This window comes from Gnatocerus cornutus, unplaced genomic scaffold (genome assembly GCF_029298725.1).
Source record: "Gnatocerus cornutus isolate USDA-ARS CGAHR unplaced genomic scaffold, icGnaCorn1.1 ctg00000032.1, whole genome shotgun sequence".
NCBI classification, from domain to species: Eukaryota; Metazoa; Arthropoda; class Insecta; order Coleoptera; family Tenebrionidae; genus Gnatocerus; species Gnatocerus cornutus.
The window spans coordinates 1,501,239-1,521,525 of NW_028275381.1; positions in this window are offsets into that span (position 1 = coordinate 1,501,239).

Below are 20,287 nucleotides of genomic sequence, written 5' to 3' on the forward strand. Positions count from 1 at the left end.
CAACGAAAATCGGCGAGAAATCGTCGTTTTGCATCGAAATATGCGGTTTTCTGTAAGAATTTTGATGATTTCGTGCAGAATTCTGCTGTTTTCTTGTAATTCAGCCGTTGAATCTTGGTAAAAAGTCATGATTTTGTAGATTTCGTGCTCTTCTTTGCGAATTCAAGCCAGAATACAATGAAAATCGGCGAGAAATCGTCGTTTTGCATAGAAATATGCGGTTTTCTATAAGAATTTTGATGATTTCGTGCAGAATTCTGCTGTTTTCTTGCAATTCAGCCGTTGAATCTTGGTAAAAAGTCATGACTTTGTAGATTTCGTGCTCTTCTTTGCGAATTCAAGATAGAAAACAACGAAAATCAGCGAGAAATCGTCGTTTTGCATCGAAATATGCGGTTTTCTCTAAGAATTTTGATGATTTCGTGCAGAATTCTGCTGTTTTCTTGCAATTCAGCCGTTGAATCTTGATAAAAAGTCATGATTTTGTAGATTTCGTGCTCTTCTTTGCAAATTCATGCCAGAAAACAACGAAAATCGGCGAGAAATCGTCGTTTTGCATCGAAATATGCGGTTTTCTCTAAGAATTTTGATGATTTCGTGCAGAATTCTGCTGTTTTCTTGCAATTCAGCCGTTGAATCTTGGTAAAAAGTGATGATTTTGTAGATTTCGTGCTCTTCTTTGCGAATTCAAGCCAGAAAACAACAAAAATCGGCGAGAAATCGTCGTTTTGCATCGAAATATGCGGTTTTCTCTAAGAATTTTGACGATTTCGTGCAGAGTTCTGCTGTTTTCTTGCAATTGAGCCGTTGAATCTTGGTAAAAAGTCATGATTTTGTAGATTTCGTGCTCTTCTTTGCAAATTCAAGATGGAAAAGAACGAAAATCGGCGAGAAATAATCGTTTTGCATCGAAATATGCGGTTTTCTGTAAGAATTTTGATGATTTCGTGCAGAATTCTGCTGTTTTCTTGCAATTCAGCCGTTGAATCTTGGTAAAAAGTCATGATTTTGTAGATTTCGTGCTCTTCTTCGCGAATTCAAGCCAGAAAACAACGAAAATCGGCGAGAAATCGTCGTTTTGCATCGAAATATGCGGTTTTCTCAAAGAATTTTGATGATTTCGTGCAAAATTCTGCTGTTTTCTTGCAATTCAGCCGTTGAATCTTGGTAAAAAGTGATGATTTTGTAGATTTCGTGCTCTTCTTCGCGAGTTCAAGCCAGAAAACAACGAAAATCGGCGAGAAATCGTCGTTTTGCATCGAAATATGCGGTTTTCTCTAAGAATTTTGACGATTTCGTGCAGAATTCTGCTGTTTTCTTGCAATTCAGCCGTTGAATCTTGGTAAAAAGTCATGACTTTGTAGATTTCGTGCTCTTCTTTGCGAATTCAAGATAGAAAACAACGAAAATCAGCGAGAAATCGTCGTTTTGCATCGAAATATGCGGTTTTCTCTAAGAATTTTGATGATTTCGTGCAGAATTCTGCTGTTTTCTTGCAATTCAGCCGTTGAATCTTGATAAAAAGTTATGATTTTGTAGATTTCGTGCTCTTCTTTGCAAATTCATGCCAGAATACAACGAAAATCGGCGAGAAATCGTCATTTTGCATCGAAATATGCGGTTTTCTGTAAGAATTTTGATGATTTCGTGCAGAATTCAGCTGTTTTCTTGCAATTCAGCCGTTGAATCTTGGTAAAAAGTCATGATTTTGTAGATTTCGTGCTCTTCTTGGCCAATTCAAGATAGAAAACAACGAAAATCGGCGAGAAATCGTTGTTTTGCCTCGAAATATGCAGTTTTCTCTAAGAATTTTGATGATTTCGTGCAGAAATCTGCTGTTTTCTTGCAATTCAGCCGTTGAATCTTGGTAAAAAGGCATGATTTTGTAGATTTCGTGCTCTTCTTTGCGAATTCAAGATAGAAAACAACGAAAATCAGCGAGAAATCGTCGTTTTGCATCGAAATATGCGGTTTTCTCTAAGAATTTTGATGATTTCGTGCAGATTTCTGCCGTTTTCTTGCAATTCAGCCGTTGAATCTTGGTAAAAAGTCATGATTTTGTAGATTTCGTGCTCTTCTTTGCAAATTCATGCCAGAAAACAACGAAAATCGGCGAGAAATCGTCGTTTTGCATCGAAATATGCGGTTTTCTGTAAGAATTTTGATGATTTCGTGCAGAATTCTGCTGTTTTCTTGTAATTCAGCCGTTGAATCTTGGTAAAAAGTCATGATTTTGTAGATTTCGTGCTCTTCTTTGCGAATTCAAGCCAGAATACAACGAAAATCGGCGAGAAATCGTCGTTTTGCATCGAAATATGCGGTTTTCTCTAAGAATTTTGATGATTTCGTGCAGAATTCTGCTGTTTTCTTGCAATTCAGCCGTTGAATCTTGGTAAAAAGTGATGATTTTGTAGATTTCGTGCTCTTCTTTGCGAATTCAAGCCAGAAAACAACGAAAATCGGCGAGAAATCGTCGTTTTGCATCGAAATATGCGGTTTTCTCTAAGAATTTTGATGATTTCGTGCAGAATTCTGCTGTTTTCTTGCAATTCAGCCGTTGAATCTTGGTAAAAAGTGATGATTTTGTAGATTTCGTGCTCTTCTTTGCAATTCAGCCGTTGAATCTTGGTAAAAAGTCATGATTTTGTAGATTCCGTGCTTTTCTTTGCGAATTCAAGATAGAAAACAACGAAAATCAGCGAGAAATCGTCGTTTTGCATCGAAATATGCGGTTTTCTCTAAGAATTTTGATGATTTCGTGCAGAATTCTGCTGTTTTCTTGCAATTCAGCCGTTGAATCTTGGTAAAAAGTGATGATTTTGTAGATTTCGTGCTCTTCTTCGCGAATTCAAGCCAGAAAACAACGAAAATCAGCGAGAAATCGTCGTTTTGCATCGAAATATGCGGTTTTCTCTAAGAATTTTGATGATTTCGTGCAAAATTCTGCTGTTTTCTTGCAATTCAGCCGTTGAATCTTGGTAAAAAGTGATGATTTTGTAGATTTCGTGCTCTTCTTTGCGAATTCAAGCCAGAAAACAACGAAAATCGGCGAGAAATCGTCGTTTTGCATCGAAATATGCGGTTTTCTGTAAGAATTTTGATGATTTCGTGCAGAATTCAGCTGTTTTCTTGCAATTCAGCCGTTGAATCTTGGTAAAAAGTCATGATTTTGTAGATTTCGTGCTCTTCTTTGCAAATTCAAGCCAGAAAACCACGAAAATCGGCGAGAAATCGTCGTTTTGCATCGAACTATGCGGTTTTCTCTAAGAATTTTGATGATTTCGTGCAGAATTCTGCTGTTTTCTTGCAATTCAGTCGTTGAATCTTGGTAAAAAGTGATGATTTTGTAGATTTTGTGCTCTTCTTTGCAAATTCAAGCCAGAAAACAACAAAAATCGGCGAGAAATCGTCGTTTTGCATCGAAATATGCGGTTTTCTCTAAGAATTTTGATGATTTCGTGCAGAATTCTGCTGTTTTCTTGCAATTCAGCCGTTGAATCTAGGTAAAAAGTCATGATTTTGTAGATTTCGTGCTCTTCTTTGCGAATTCAAGATAGAAAACAACGAAAATCAGCGAGAAATCGTCGTTTTGCATCGAAATATGCGGTTTTCTCTAAGAATTTTGATGATTTCGTGCAGATTTCTGCTGTTTTCTTGCAATTCAGCCGTTGAATCTTGGTAAAAAGTCATGATTTTGTAGATTTCGTGCTCTTCTTTGCAAATTCATGCCAGAAAACAACGAAAATCGGCGAGAAATCGTCGTTTTGCATCGAAATATGCGGTTTTCTGTAAGAATTTTGATGATTTCGTGCAGAATTCTGCTGTTTTCTTGTAATTCAGCCGTTGAATCTTGGTAAAAAGTCATGATTTTGTAGATTTCGTGCTCTTCTTTGCGAATTCAAGCCAGAATACAATGAAAATCGGCGAGAAATCGTCGTTTTGCATAGAAATATGCGGTTTTCTATAAGAATTTTGATGATTTCGTGCAGAATTCTGCTGTTTTCTTGCAATTCAGCCGTTGAATCTTGGTAAAAAGTCATGATTTTGTAGATTTCGTGCCCTTCTTTGCGAATTTAAGCCAGAAAACAACGAAAATCGGCGAGAAATCGTCGTTTTGCATCGAAATATGCGGTTTTCTGTAAGAATTTTGATGATTTCGTGCAGAATTCTGCTGTTTTCTTGCAATTCAGCCGTTGAATCTTGGTAAAACGTCATGATTTTGTAGATTTCGTGCTCTTCTTTGCGAATTCAAGCCAGAAAACAACGAAAATCGGCGAGAAATCGTCGTTTTGCATCGAAATATGCGGTTTTCTGTAAGAATTTTGATGATTTCGTGCAGAATTCTGCTGTTTTCTTGCAATTCAGCCGTTGAATCTTGGTAAAAAGTCATGATTTTGTAGATTTCGTGCTCTTCTTTGCGAATTCAAGCCAGAAAACAACGAAAATCGGCGAGAAATAATCGTTTTGCATCGAAATATGCGGTTTTCTGTAAGAATTTTGATGATTTCGTGCAGAATTCTGCTGTTTTCTTGCAATTCAGCCGTTGAATCTTGGTAAAAAGTCCTGATTTTGTAGATTTAGTGCTCTTCTTCGCGAATTCAAGCCAGAAAACAACGAAAATCGGCGAGAAATCGTCGTTTTGCATCGAAATATGCGGTTTTCTCAAAGAATTTTGATGATTTCGTGCAAAATTCTGCTGTTTTCTTGCAATTCAGCCGTTGAATCTTGGTAAAAAGTGATGATTTTGTAGATTTCGTGCTCTTCTTTGCGAATTCAAGCCAGAAAACAACGAAAATCGGCGAGAAATCGTCGTTTTGCATCGAAATATGCGGTTTTCTCTAAGAATTTTGACGATTTCGTGCAGAATTCTGCTGTTTTCTTGCAATTCAGCCATTGAATCTTGGTAAAAAGTCATGACTTTGTAGATTTCGTGCTCTTCTTTGCGAATTCAAGATAGAAAACAACGAAAATCAGCGAGAAATCGTCGTTTTGCATCGAAATATGCGGTTTTCTCTAAGAATTTTGATGATTTCGTGCAGAATTCTGCTGTTTTCTTGCAATTCAGCCGTTGAATCTTGATAAAAAGTCATGATTTTGTAGATTTCGTGCTCTTCTTTGCAAATTCATGCCAGAAAACAACGAAAATCGGCGAGAAATCGTCGTTTTGCATCGAAATATGCGGTTTTCTGTAAGAATTTTGACGATTTCGTGCAGAATTCTGCTGTTTTCTTGCAATTCAGCCGTTGAATCTTGATAAAAAGTCATGATTTTGTAGATTTCGTGCTCTTCTTTGCAAATTCATGCCAGAAAACAACGAAAATGGGCGAGAAATCGTCGTTTTGCATCGAAATATGCGGTTTTCTCTAAGAATTTTGATGATTTCGTGCAGAATTCTGCTGTTTTCTTGCAATTCAGCCGTTGAATCTTGGTAAAAAGTGATGATTTTGTAGATTTCGTGCTCTTCTTTGCGAATTCAAGCCAGAAAACAACAAAAATCGGCGAGAAATCGTCGTTTTGCATCGAAATATGCGGTTTTCTCTAAGAATTTTGACGATTTCGTGCAGAGTTCTGCTGTTTTCTTGCAATTGAGCCGTTGAATCTTGGTAAAAAGTCATGATTTTGTAGATTTCGTGCTCTTCTTTGCAAATTCAAGATGGAAAAGAACGAAAATCGGCGAGAAATAATCGTTTTGCATCGAAATATGCGGTTTTCTGTAAGAATTTTGATGATTTCGTGCAGAATTCTGCTGTTTTCTTGCAATTCAGCCGTTGAATCTTGGTAAAAAGTCATGATTTTGTAGATTTCGTGCTCTTCTTCGCGAATTCAAGCCAGAAAACAACGAAAATCGGCGAGAAATCGTCGTTTTGCATCGAAATATGCGGTTTTCTCAAAGAATTTTGATGATTTCGTGCAAAATTCTGCTGTTTTCTTGCAATTCAGCCGTTGAATCTTGGTAAAAAGTGATGATTTTGTAGATTTCGTGCTCTTCTTCGCGAGTTCAAGCCAGAAAACAACGAAAATCGGCGAGAAATCGTCGTTTTGCATCGAAATATGCGGTTTTCTCTAAGAATTTTGACGATTTCGTGCAGAATTCTGCTGTTTTCTTGCAATTCAGCCGTTGAATCTTGGTAAAAAGTCATGACTTTGTAGATTTCGTGCTCTTCTTTGCGAATTCAAGATAGAAAACAACGAAAATCAGCGAGAAATCGTCGTTTTGCATCGAAATATGCGGTTTTCTCTAAGAATTTTGATGATTTCGTGCAGAATTCTGCTGTTTTCTTGCAATTCAGCCGTTGAATCTTGATAAAAAGTTATGATTTTGTAGATTTCGTGCTCTTCTTTGCAAATTCATGCCAGAATACAACGAAAATCGGCGAGAAATCGTCGTTTTGCATCGAAATATGCGGTTTTCTGTAAGAATTTTGATGATTTCGTGCAGAATTCAGCTGTTTTCTTGCAATTCAGCCGTTGAATCTTGGTAAAAAGTCATGATTTTGTAGATTTCGTGCTCTTCTTGGCCAATTCAAGATAGAAAACAACGAAAATCGGCGAGAAATCGTTGTTTTGCCTCGAAATATGCAGTTTTCTCTAAGAATTTTGATGATTTCGTGCAGAAATCTTCTGTTTTCTTGCAATTCAGCCGTTGAATCTTGGTAAAAAGGCATGATTTTGTAGATTTCGTGCTCTTCTTTGCGAATTCAAGATAGAAAACAACGAAAATCAGCGAGAAATCGTCGTTTTGCATCGAAATATGCGGTTTTCTCTAAGAATTTTGATGATTTCGTGCAGATTTCTGCCGTTTTCTTGCAATTCAGCCGTTGAATCTTGGTAAAAAGTCATGATTTTGTAGATTTCGTGCTCTTCTTTGCAAATTCATGCCAGAAAACAACGAAAATCGGCGAGAAATCGTCGTTTTGCATCGAAATATGCGGTTTTCTGTAAGAATTTTGATGATTTCGTGCAGAATTCTGCTGTTTTCTTGTAATTCAGCCGTTGAATCTTGGTAAAAAGTCATGATTTTGTAGATTTCGTGCTCTTCTTTGCGAATTCAAGCCAGAATACAACGAAAATCGGCGAGAAATCGTCGTTTTGCATCGAAATATGCGGTTTTCTCTAAGAATTTTGATGATTTCGTGCAGAATTCTGCTGTTTTCTTGCAATTCAGCCGTTGAATCTTGGTAAAAAGTCATGATTTTGTAGATTTCGTGCTCTTCTTTGCGAATTCATGCCAGAAAACAACGAAAATCGGCGAGGAATCGTCGTTTTGCATCGAAATATGCGGTTTTCTGTAAGAATTTTGATGATTTCGTGCAGAATTCAGCTGTTTTCTTGCAATTCAGCCGTTGAATCTTGGTAAAAAGTCATGATTTTGTAGATTTCGTGCTCTTCTTGGCCAATTCAAGATAGAAAACAACGAAAATCGGCGAGAAATCGTTGTTTTGCCTCGAAATATGCAGTTTTCTCTAAGAATTTTGATGATTTCGTGCAGAAATCTGCTGTTTTCTTGCAATTCAGCCGTTGAATCTTGGTAAAAAGGCATGATTTTGTAGATTTCGTGCTCTTCTTTGCGAATTCAAGATAGAAAACAACGAAAATCAGCGAGAAATCGTCGTTTTGCATCGAAATATGCGGTTTTCTCTAAGAATTTTGATGATTTCGTGCAGATTTCTGCCGTTTTCTTGCAATTCAGCCGTTGAATCTTGGTAAAAAGTCATGATTTTGTAGATTTCGTGCTCTTCTTTGCAAATTCATGCCAGAAAACAACGAAAATCGGCGAGAAATCGTCGTTTTGCATCGAGATATGCGGTTTTCTGTAAGAATTTTGATGATTTCGTGCAGAATTCTGCTGTTTTCTTGTAATTCAGCCGTTGAATCTTGGTAAAAAGTCATGATTTTGTAGATTTCGTGCTCTTCTTTGCGAATTCAAGCCAGAATACAACGAAAATCGGCGAGAAATCGTCGTTTTGCATCGAAATATGCGGTTTTCTCTAAGAATTTTGATGATTTCGTGCAGAATTCTGCTGTTTTCTTGCAATTCAGCCGTTGAATCTTGGTAAAAAGTGATGATTTTGTAGATTTCGTGCTCTTCTTTGCGAATTCAAGCCAGAAAACAACGAAAATCGGCGAGAAATCGTCGTTTTGCATCGAAATATGCGGTTTTCTCTAAGAATTTTGATGATTTCGTGCAGAATTCTGCTGTTTTCTTGCAATTCAGCCGTTGAATCTTGGTAAAAAGTGATGATTTTGTAGATTTCGTGCTCTTCTTTGCAATTCAGCCGTTGAATCTTGGTAAAAAGTCATGATTTTGTAGATTCCGTGCTTTTCTTTGCGAATTCAAGATAGAAAACAACGAAAATCAGCGAGAAATCGTCGTTTTGCATCGAAATATGCGGTTTTCTCTAAGAATTTTGATGATTTCGTGCAGAATTCTGCTGTTTTCTTGCAATTCAGCCGTTGAATCTTGGTAAAAAGTGATGATTTTGTAGATTTCGTGCTCTTCTTCGCGAATTCAAGCCAGAAAACAACGAAAATCAGCGAGAAATCGTCGTTTTGCATCGAAATATGCGGTTTTCTCTAAGAATTTTGATGATTTCGTGCAAAATTCTGCTGTTTTCTTGCAATTCAGCCGTTGAATCTTGGTAAAAAGTGATGATTTTGTAGATTTCGTGCTCTTCTTTGCGAATTCAAGCCAGAAAACAACGAAAATCGGCGAGAAATCGTCGTTTTGCATCGAAATATGCGGTTTTCTGTAAGAATTTTGATGATTTCGTGCAGAATTCAGCTGTTTTCTTGCAATTCAGCCGTTGAATCTTGGTAAAAAGTCATGATTTTGTAGATTTCGTGCTCTTCTTTGCAAATTCAAGCCAGAAAACCACGAAAATCGGCGAGAAATCGTCGTTTTGCATCGAACTATGCGGTTTTCTCTAAGAATTTTGATGATTTCGTGCAGAATTCTGCTGTTTTCTTGCAATTCAGTCGTTGAATCTTGGTAAAAAGTGATGATTTTGTAGATTTTGTGCTCTTCTTTGCAAATTCAAGCCAGAAAACAACAAAAATCGGCGAGAAATCGTCGTTTTGCATCGAAATATGCGGTTTTCTCTAAGAATTTTGATGATTTCGTGCAGAATTCTGCTGTTTTCTTGCAATTCAGCCGTTGAATCTAGGTAAAAAGTCATGATTTTGTAGATTTCGTGCTCTTCTTTGCGAATTCAAGATAGAAAACAACGAAAATCAGCGAGAAATCGTCGTTTTGCATCGAAATATGCGGTTTTCTCTAAGAATTTTGATGATTTCGTGCAGATTTCTGCTGTTTTCTTGCAATTCAGCCGTTGAATCTTGGTAAAAAGTCATGATTTTGTAGATTTCGTGCTCTTCTTTGCAAATTCATGCCAGAAAACAACGAAAATCGGCGAGAAATCGTCGTTTTGCATCGAAATATGCGGTTTTCTGTAAGAATTTTGATGATTTCGTGCAGAATTCTGCTGTTTTCTTGTAATTCAGCCGTTGAATCTTGGTAAAAAGTCATGATTTTGTAGATTTCGTGCTCTTCTTTGCGAATTCAAGCCAGAATACAACGAAAATCGGCGAGAAATCGTCGTTTTGCATCGAAATATGCGGTTTTCTCTAAGAATTTTGATGATTTCGTGCAGAATTCTGCTGTTTTCTTGCAATTCAGCCGTTGAATCTTGGTAAAAAGTCATGATTTTGTAGATTTCGTGCTCTTCTTTGCGAATTCATGCCAGAAAACAACGAAAATCGGCGAGAAATCGTCGTTTTGCATCGAAATATGCGGTTTTCTGTAAGAATTTTGATGATTTCGTGCAGAATTCAGCTGTTTTCTTGCAATTCAGCCGTTGAATCTTGGTAAAAAGTCATGATTTTGTAGATTTCGTGCTCTTCTTGGCCAATTCAAGATAGAAAACAACGAAAATCGGCGAGAAATCGTTGTTTTGCCTCGAAATATGCAGTTTTCTCTAAGAATTTTGATGATTTCGTGCAGAAATCTGCTGTTTTCTTGCAATTCAGCCGTTGAATCTTGGTAAAAAGGCATGATTTTGTAGATTTCGTGCTCTTCTTTGCGAATTCAAGATAGAAAACAACGAAAATCAGCGAGAAATCGTCGTTTTGCATCGAAATATGCGGTTTTCTCTAAGAATTTTGATGATTTCGTGCAGATTTCTGCCGTTTTCTTGCAATTCAGCCGTTGAATCTTGGTAAAAAGTCATGATTTTGTAGATTTCGTGCTCTTCTTTGCAAATTCATGCCAGAAAACAACGAAAATCGGCGAGAAATCGTCGTTTTGCATCGAGATATGCGGTTTTCTGTAAGAATTTTGATGATTTCGTGCAGAATTCTGCTGTTTTCTTGTAATTCAGCCGTTGAATCTTGGTAAAAAGTCATGATTTTGTAGATTTCGTGCTCTTCTTTGCGAATTCAAGCCAGAATACAACGAAAATCGGCGAGAAATCGTCGTTTTGCATCGAAATATGCGGTTTTCTCTAAGAATTTTGATGATTTCGTGCAGAATTCTGCTGTTTTCTTGCAATTCAGCCGTTGAATCTTGGTAAAAAGTGATGATTTTGTAGATTTCGTGCTCTTCTTTGCGAATTCAAGCCAGAAAACAACGAAAATCGGCGAGAAATCGTCGTTTTGCATCGAAATATGCGGTTTTCTCTAAGAATTTTGATGATTTCGTGCAGAATTCTGCTGTTTTCTTGCAATTCAGCCGTTGAATCTTGGTAAAAAGTGATGATTTTGTAGATTTCGTGCTCTTCTTTGCAATTCAGCCGTTGAATCTTGGTAAAAAGTCATGATTTTGTAGATTCCGTGCTTTTCTTTGCGAATTCAAGATAGAAAACAACGAAAATCAGCGAGAAATCGTCGTTTTGCATCGAAATATGCGGTTTTCTCTAAGAATTTTGATGATTTCGTGCAGAATTCTGCTGTTTTCTTGCAATTCAGCCGTTGAATCTTGGTAAAAAGTGATGATTTTGTAGATTTCGTGCTCTTCTTCGCGAATTCAAGCCAGAAAACAACGAAAATCAGCGAGAAATCGTCGTTTTGCATCGAAATATGCGGTTTTCTCTAAGAATTTTGATGATTTCGTGCAAAATTCTGCTGTTTCCTTGCAATTCAGCCGTTGAATCTTGGTAAAAAGTGATGATTTTGTAGATTTCGTGCTCTTCTTTGCGAATTCAAGCCAGAAAACAACGAAAATCGGCGAGAAATCGTCGTTTTGCATCGAAATATGCGGTTTTCTGTAAGAATTTTGATGATTTCGTGCAGAATTCAGCTGTTTTCTTGCAATTCAGCCGTTGAATCTTGGTAAAAAGTCATGATTTTGTAGATTTCGTGCTCTTCTTTGCAAATTCAAGCCAGAAAACCACGAAAATCGGCGAGAAATCGTCGTTTTGCATCGAACTATGCGGTTTTCTCTAAGAATTTTGATGATTTCGTGCAGAATTCTGCTGTTTTCTTGCAATTCAGTCGTTGAATCTTGGTAAAAAGTGATGATTTTGTAGATTTTGTGCTCTTCTTTGCAAATTCAAGCCAGAAAACAACAAAAATCGGCGAGAAATCGTCGTTTTGCATCGAAATATGCGGTTTTCTCTAAGAATTTTGATGATTTCGTGCAGAATTCTGCTGTTTTCTTGCAATTCAGCCGTTGAATCTAGGTAAAAAGTCATGATTTTGTAGATTTCGTGCTCTTCTTTGCGAATTCAAGATAGAAAACAACGAAAATCAGCGAGAAATCGTCGTTTTGCATCGAAATATGCGGTTTTCTCTAAGAATTTTGATGATTTCGTGCAGATTTCTGCTGTTTTCTTGCAATTCAGCCGTTGAATCTTGGTAAAAAGTCATGATTTTGTAGATTTCGTGCTCTTCTTTGCAAATTCATGCCAGAAAACAACGAAAATCGGCGAGAAATCGTCGTTTTGCATCGAAATATGCGGTTTTCTGTAAGAATTTTGATGATTTCGTGCAGAATTCTGCTGTTTTCTTGTAATTCAGCCGTTGAATCTTGGTAAAAAGTCATGATTTTGTAGATTTCGTGCTCTTCTTTGCGAATTCAAGCCAGAATACAATGAAAATCGGCGAGAAATCGTCGTTTTGCATAGAAATATGCGGTTTTCTATAAGAATTTTGATGATTTCGTGCAGAATTCTGCTGTTTTCTTGCAATTCAGCCGTTGAATCTTGGTAAAAAGTCATGATTTTGTAGATTTCGTGCCCTTCTTTGCGAATTTAAGCCAGAAAACAACGAAAATCGGCGAGAAATCGTCGTTTTGCATCGAAATATGCGGTTTTCTGTAAGAATTTTGATGATTTCGTGCAGAATTCTGCTGTTTTCTTGCAATTCAGCCGTTGAATCTTGGTAAAACGTCATGATTTTGTAGATTTCGTGCTCTTCTTTGCGAATTCAAGCCAGAAAACAACGAAAATCGGCGAGAAATCGTCGTTTTGCATCGAAATATGCGGTTTTCTGTAAGAATTTTGATGATTTCGTGCAGAATTCTGCTGTTTTCTTGCAATTCAGCCGTTGAATCTTGGTAAAAAGTCATGATTTTGTAGATTTCGTGCTCTTCTTTGCGAATTCAAGCCAGAAAACAACGAAAATCGGCGAGAAATAATCGTTTTGCATCGAAATATGCGGTTTTCTGTAAGAATTTTGATGATTTCGTGCAGAATTCTGCTGTTTTCTTGCAATTCAGCCGTTGAATCTTGGTAAAAAGTCCTGATTTTGTAGATTTAGTGCTCTTCTTCGCGAATTCAAGCCAGAAAACAACGAAAATCGGCGAGAAATCGTCGTTTTGCATCGAAATATGCGGTTTTCTCAAAGAATTTTGATGATTTCGTGCAAAATTCTGCTGTTTTCTTGCAATTCAGCCGTTGAATCTTGGTAAAAAGTGATGATTTTGTAGATTTCGTGCTCTTCTTTGCGAATTCAAGCCAGAAAACAACGAAAATCGGCGAGAAATCGTCGTTTTGCATCGAAATATGCGGTTTTCTCTAAGAATTTTGACGATTTCGTGCAGAATTCTGCTGTTTTCTTGCAATTCAGCCGTTGAATCTTGGTAAAAAGTCATGACTTTGTAGATTTCGTGCTCTTCTTTGCGAATTCAAGATAGAAAACAACGAAAATCAGCGAGAAATCGTCGTTTTGCATCGAAATATGCGGTTTTCTCTAAGAATTTTGATGATTTCGTGCAGAATTCTGCTGTTTTCTTGCAATTCAGCCGTTGAATCTTGATAAAAAGTCATGATTTTGTAGATTTCGTGCTCTTCTTTGCAAATTCATGCCAGAAAACAACGAAAATCGGCGAGAAATCGTCGTTTTGCATCGAAATATGCGGTTTTCTGTAAGAATTTTGACGATTTCGTGCAGAATTCTGCTGTTTTCTTGCAATTCAGCCGTTGAATCTTGATAAAAAGTCATGATTTTGTAGATTTCGTGCTCTTCTTTGCAAATTCATGCCAGAAAACAACGAAAATCGGCGAGAAATCGTCGTTTTGCATCGAAATATGCGGTTTTCTCTAAGAATTTTGATGATTTCGTGCAGAATTCTGCTGTTTTCTTGCAATTCAGCCGTTGAATCTTGGTAAAAAGTGATGATTTTGTAGATTTCGTGCTCTTCTTTGCGAATTCAAGCCAGAAAACAACAAAAATCGGCGAGAAATCGTCGTTTTGCATCGAAATATGCGGTTTTCTCTAAGAATTTTGACGATTTCGTGCAGAGTTCTGCTGTTTTCTTGCAATTGAGCCGTTGAATCTTGGTAAAAAGTCATGATTTTGTAGATTTCGTGCTCTTCTTTGCAAATTCAAGATGGAAAAGAACGAAAATCGGCGAGAAATAATCGTTTTGCATCGAAATATGCGGTTTTCTGTAAGAATTTTGATGATTTCGTGCAGAATTCTGCTGTTTTCTTGTAATTCAGCCGTTGAATCTTGGTAAAAAGTCATGATTTTGTAGATTTCGTGCTCTTCTTTGCGAATTCAAGCCAGAATACAATGAAAATCGGCGAGAAATCGTCGTTTTGCATAGAAATATGCGGTTTTCTATAAGAATTTTGATGATTTCGTGCAGAATTCTGCTGTTTTCTTGCAATTCAGCCGTTGAATCTTGGTAAAAAGTCATGATTTTGTAGATTTCGTGCTCTTCTTTGCGAATTCAAGCCAGAAAACAACGAAAATCGGCGAGAAATCGTCGTTTTGCATCGAAATATGCGGTTTTCTGTAAGAATTTTGATGATTTCGTGCAGAATTCTGCTGTTTTCTTGTAATTCAGCCGTTGAATCTTGGTAAAAAGTCATGATTTTGTAGATTTCGTGCTCTTCTTTGCGAATTCAAGCCAGAATACAATGAAAATCGGCGAGAAATCGTCGTTTTGCATAGAAATATGCGGTTTTCTATAAGAATTTTGATGATTTCGTGCAGAATTCTGCTGTTTTCTTGCAATTCAGCCGTTGAATCTTGGTAAAAAGTCATGATTTTGTAGATTTCGTGCCCTTCTTTGCGAATTTAAGCCAGAAAACAACGAAAATCGGCGAGAAATCGTCGTTTTGCATCGAAATATGCGGTTTTCTGTAAGAATTTTGATGATTTCGTGCAGAATTCTGCTGTTTTCTTGCAATTCAGCCGTTGAATCTTGGTAAAACGTCATGATTTTGTAGATTTCGTGCTCTTCTTTGCGAATTCAAGCCAGAAAACAACGAAAATCGGCGAGAAATCGTCGTTTTGCATCGAAATATGCGGTTTTCTGTAAGAATTTTGATGATTTCGTGCAGAATTCTGCTGTTTTCTTGCAATTCAGCCGTTGAATCTTGGTAAAAAGTCATGATTTTGTAGATTTCGTGCTCTTCTTTGCGAATTCAAGCCAGAAAACAACGAAAATCGGCGAGAAATAATCGTTTTGCATCGAAATATGCGGTTTTCTGTAAGAATTTTGATGATTTCGTGCAGAATTCTGCTGTTTTCTTGCAATTCAGCCGTTGAATCTTGGTAAAAGGTCCTGATTTTGTAGATTTAGTGCTCTTCTTCGCGAATTCAAGCCAGAAAACAACGAAAATCGGCGAGAAATCGACGTTTTGCATCGAAATATGCGGTTTTCTCAAAGAATTTTGATGATTTCGTGCAAAATTCTGCTGTTTTCTTGCAATTCAGCCGTTGAATCTTGGTAAAAAGTGATGATTTTGTAGATTTCGTGCTCTTCTTTGCGAATTCAAGCCAGAAAACAACGAAAATCGGCGAGAAATCGTCGTTTTGCATCGAAATATGCGGTTTTCTCTAAGAATTTTGACGATTTCGTGCAGAATTCTGCTGTTTTCTTGCAATTCAGCCGTTGAATCTTGGTAAAAAGTCATGACTTTGTAGATTTCGTGCTCTTCTTTGCGAATTCAAGATAGAAAACAACGAAAATCAGCGAGAAATCGTCGTTTTGCATCGAAATATGCGGTTTTCTCTAAGAATTTTGATGATTTCGTGCAGAATTCTGCTGTTTTCTTGCAATTCAGCCGTTGAATCTTGATAAAAAGTCATGATTTTGTAGATTTCGTGCTCTTCTTTGCAAATTCATGCCAGAAAACAACGAAAATCGGCGAGAAATCGTCGTTTTGCATCGAAATATGCGGTTTTCTGTAAGAATTTTGACGATTTCGTGCAGAATTCTGCTGTTTTCTTGCAATTCAGCCGTTGAATCTTGATAAAAAGTCATGATTTTGTAGATTTCGTGCTCTTCTTTGCAAATTCATGCCAGAAAACAACGAAAATCGGCGAGAAATCGTCGTTTTGCATCGAAATATGCGGTTTTCTCTAAGAATTTTGATGATTTCGTGCAGAATTCTGCTGTTTTCTTGCAATTCAGCCGTTGAATCTTGGTAAAAAGTGATGATTTTGTAGATTTCGTGCTCTTCTTTGCGAATTCAAGCCAGAAAACAACAAAAATCGGCGAGAAATCGTCGATTTGCATCGAAATATGCGGTTTTCTCTAAGAATTTTGACGATTTCGTGCAGAGTTCTGCTGTTTTCTTGCAATTGAGCCGTTGAATCTTGGTAAAAAGTCATGATTTTGTAGATTTCGTGCTCTTCTTTGCAAATTCAAGATGGAAAAGAACGAAAATCGGCGAGAAATAATCGTTTTGCATCGAAATATGCGGTTTTCTGTAAGAATTTTGATGATTTCGTGCAGAATTCTGCTGTTTTCTTGCAATTCAGCCGTTGAATCTTGGTAAAAAGTCATGATTTTGTAGATTTCGTGCTCTTCTTCGCGAATTCAAGCCAGAAAACAACGAAAATCGGCGAGAAATCGTCGTTTTGCATCGAAATATGCGGTTTTCTCAAAGAATTTTGATGATTTCGTGCAAAATTCTGCTGTTTTCTTGCAATTCAGCCGTTGAATCTTGGTAAAAAGTGATGATTTTGTAGATTTCGTGCTCTTCTTCGCGAGTTCAAGCCAGAAAACAACGAAAATCGGCGAGAAATCGTCGTTTTGCATCGAAATATGCGGTTTTCTCTAAGAATTTTGACGATTTCGTGCAGAATTCTGCTGTTTTCTTGCAATTCAGCCGTTGAATCTTGGTAAAAAGTCATGACTTTGTAGATTTCGTGCTCTTCTTTGCGAATTCAAGATAGAAAACAACGAAAATCAGCGAGAAATCGTCGTTTTGCATCGAAATATGCGGTTTTCTCTAAGAATTTTGATGATTTCGTGCAGAATTCTGCTGTTTTCTTGCAATTCAGCCGTTGAATCTTGATAAAAAGTTATGATTTTGTAGATTTCGTGCTCTTCTTTGCAAATTCATGCCAGAATACAACGAAAATCGGCGAGAAATCGTCGTTTTGCATCGAAATATGCGGTTTTCTGTAAGAATTTTGATGATTTCGTGCAGAATTCAGCTGTTTTCTTGCAATTCAGCCGTTGAATCTTGGTAAAAAGTCATGATTTTGTAGATTTCGTGCTCTTCTTGGCCAATTCAAGATAGAAAACAACGAAAATCGGCGAGAAATCGTTGTTTTGCCTCGAAATATGCAGTTTTCTCTAAGAATTTTGATGATTTCGTGCAGAAATCTGCTGTTTTCTTGCAATTCAGCCGTTGAATCTTGGTAAAAAGGCATGATTTTGTAGATTTCGTGCTCTTCTTTGCGAATTCAAGATAGAAAACAACGAAAATCAGCGAGAAATCGTCGTTTTGCATCGAAATATGCGGTTTTCTCTAAGAATTTTGATGATTTCGTGCAGATTTCTGCCGTTTTCTTGCAATTCAGCCGTTGAATCTTGGTAAAAAGTCATGATTTTGTAGATTTCGTGCTCTTCTTTGCAAATTCATGCCAGAAAACAACGAAAATCGGCGAGAAATCGTCGTTTTGCATCGAAATATGCGGTTTTCTGTAAGAATTTTGATGATTTCGTGCAGAATTCTGCTGTTTTCTTGTAATTCAGCCGTTGAATCTTGGTAAAAAGTCATGATTTTGTAGATTTCGTGCTCTTCTTTGCGAATTCAAGCCAGAATACAACGAAAATCGGCGAGAAATCGTCGTTTTGCATCGAAATATGCGGTTTTCTCTAAGAATTTTGATGATTTCGTGCAGAATTCTGCTGTTTTCTTGCAATTCAGCCGTTGAATCTTGGTAAAAAGTCATGATTTTGTAGATTTCGTGCTCTTCTTTGCGAATTCATGCCAGAAAACAACGAAAATCGGCGAGAAATCGTCGTTTTGCATCGAAATATGCGGTTTTCTGTAAGAATTTTGATGATTTCGTGCAGAATTCTGCTGTTTTCTTGCAATTCAGCCGTTGAATCTTGGTAAAAAGTCATGATTTTGTAGATTTCGTGCTCTTCTTTGCGAATTCAAGCCAGAAAACAACGAAAATCGGCGAGAAATCGTCGTTTTGCATCGAAATATGCGGTTTTCTGTAAGAATTTTGATGATTTCGTGCAGAATTCTGCTGTTTTCTTGCAATTCAGCCGTTGAATCTTGGTAAAAAGTCATGATTTTGTAGATTTCGTGCTCTTCTTTGCGAATTCAAGCCAGAAAACAACGAAAATCGGCGAGAAATAATCGTTTTGCATCGAAATATGCGGTTTTCTGTAAGAATTTTGATGATTTCGTGCAGAATTCTGCTGTTTTCTTGCAATTCAGCCGTTGAATCTTGGTAAAAAGTCATGATTTTGTAGATTTCGTGCTCTTCTTCGCGAATTCAAGCCAGAAAACAACGAAAATCGGCGAGAAATCGTCGTTTTGCATCGAAATATGCGGTTTTCTCAAAGAATTTTGATGATTTCGTGCAAAATTCTGCTGTTTTCTTGCAATTCAGCCGTTGAATCTTGGTAAAAAGTGATGATTTTGTAGATTTCGTGCTCTTCTTTGCGAATTCAAGCCAGAAAACAACGAAAATCGGCGAGAAATCGTCGTTTTGCATCGAAATATGCGGTTTTCTCTAAGAATTTTGACGATTTCGTGCAGAATTCTGCTGTTTTCTTGCAATTCAGCCGTTGAATCTTGGTAAAAAGTCATGACTTTGTAGATTTCGTGCTCTTCTTTGCGAATTCAAGATAGAAAACAACGAAAATCAGCGAGAAATCGTCGTTTTGCATCGAAATATGCGGTTTTCTCTAAGAATTTTGATGATTTCGTGCAGAATTCTGCTGTTTTCTTGCAATTCAGCCGTTGAATCTTGATAAAAAGTCATGATTTTGTAGATTTCGTGCTCTTCTTTGCAAATTCATGCCAGAAAACAACGAAAATCGGCGAGAAATCGTCGTTTTGCATCGAAATATGCGGTTTTCTGTAAGAATTTTGATGATTTCGTGCAGAATTCTGCTGTTTTCTTGCAATTCAGCCGTTGAATCTTGGTAAAAAGTGATGATTTTGTAAATTTCGTGCTCTTTTCTTTGCGAATTCAAGCCAGAAAACAACGAAAATCGGCAAGAAATCGTCGTTTTGCATCGAAATATGCGGTTTTCTCTAAGAATTTTGACGATTTCGTGCAGAATTCTGCTGTTTTCTTGCAATTCAGCCGTTGAATCTTGATAAAAAGTCATGATTTTGTAGATTTCGTGCTCTTCTTTGCAAATTCATGCCAGAAAACAACGAAAATCGGCGAGAAATCGTCGTTTTGCATCGAAATATGCGGTTTTCTCTAAGAATTTTGACGATTTCGTGCAGAATTCTGCTGTTTTCTTGCAATTCAGCCGTTGAATCTTGATAAAAAGTCATAATTTTGTAGATTTCGTGCTATTCTTTGCAAATTCATGCCAGAAAACAACGAAAATCGGCGAGAAATCGTCGTTTTGCATCGAAATATGCGGTTTTCTCTAAGAATTTTGATGATTTCGTGCAGAATTCTGCTGTTTTCTTGTAATTCAGCCGTTGAATCTTGGTAAAAAGTCATGATTTTGTAGATTTCGTGCTCTTCTTTGCGAATTCAAGCCAGAATACAATGAAAATCGGCGAGAAATCGTCGTTTTGCATAGAAATATGCGGTTTTCTATAAGAATTTTGATGATTTCGTGCAGAATTCTGCTGTTTTCTTGCAATTCAGCCGTTGAATCTTGGTAAAAAGTCATGATTTTGTAGATTTCGTGCCCTTCTTTGCGAATTTAAGCCAGAAAACAACGAAAATCGGCGAGAAATCGTCGTTTTGCATCGAAATATGCGGTTTTCTGTAAGAATTTTGATGATTTCGTGCAGAATTCTGCTGTTTTCTTGCAATTCAGCCGTTGAATCTTGGTAAAACGTCATGATTTTGTAGATTTCGTGCTCTTCTTTGCGAATTCAAGCCAGAAAACAACGAAAATCGGCGAGAAATCGTCGTTTTGCATCGAAATATGCGGTTTTCTGTAAGAATTTTGATGATTTCGTGCAGAATTCTGCTGTTTTCTTGCAATTCAGCCGTTGAATCTTGGTAAAAAGTCATGATTTTGTAGATTTCGTGCTCTTCTTTGCGAATTCAAGCCAGAAAACAACGAAAATCGGCGAGAAATAATCGTTTTGCATCGAAATATGCGGTTTTCTGTAAGAATTTTGATGATTTCGTGCAGAATTCTGCTGTTTTCTTGCAATTCAGCCGTTGAATCTTGGTAAAAAGTCCTGATTTTGTAGATTTAGTGCTCTTCTTCGCGAATTCAAGCCAGAAAACAACGAAAATCGGCGAGAAATCGTCGTTTTGCATCGAAATATGCGGTTTTCTCAAAGAATTTTGATGATTTCGTGCAAAATTCTGCTGTTTTCTTGCAATTCAGCCGTTGAATCTTGGTAAAAAGTGATGATTTTGTAGATTTCGTGCTCTT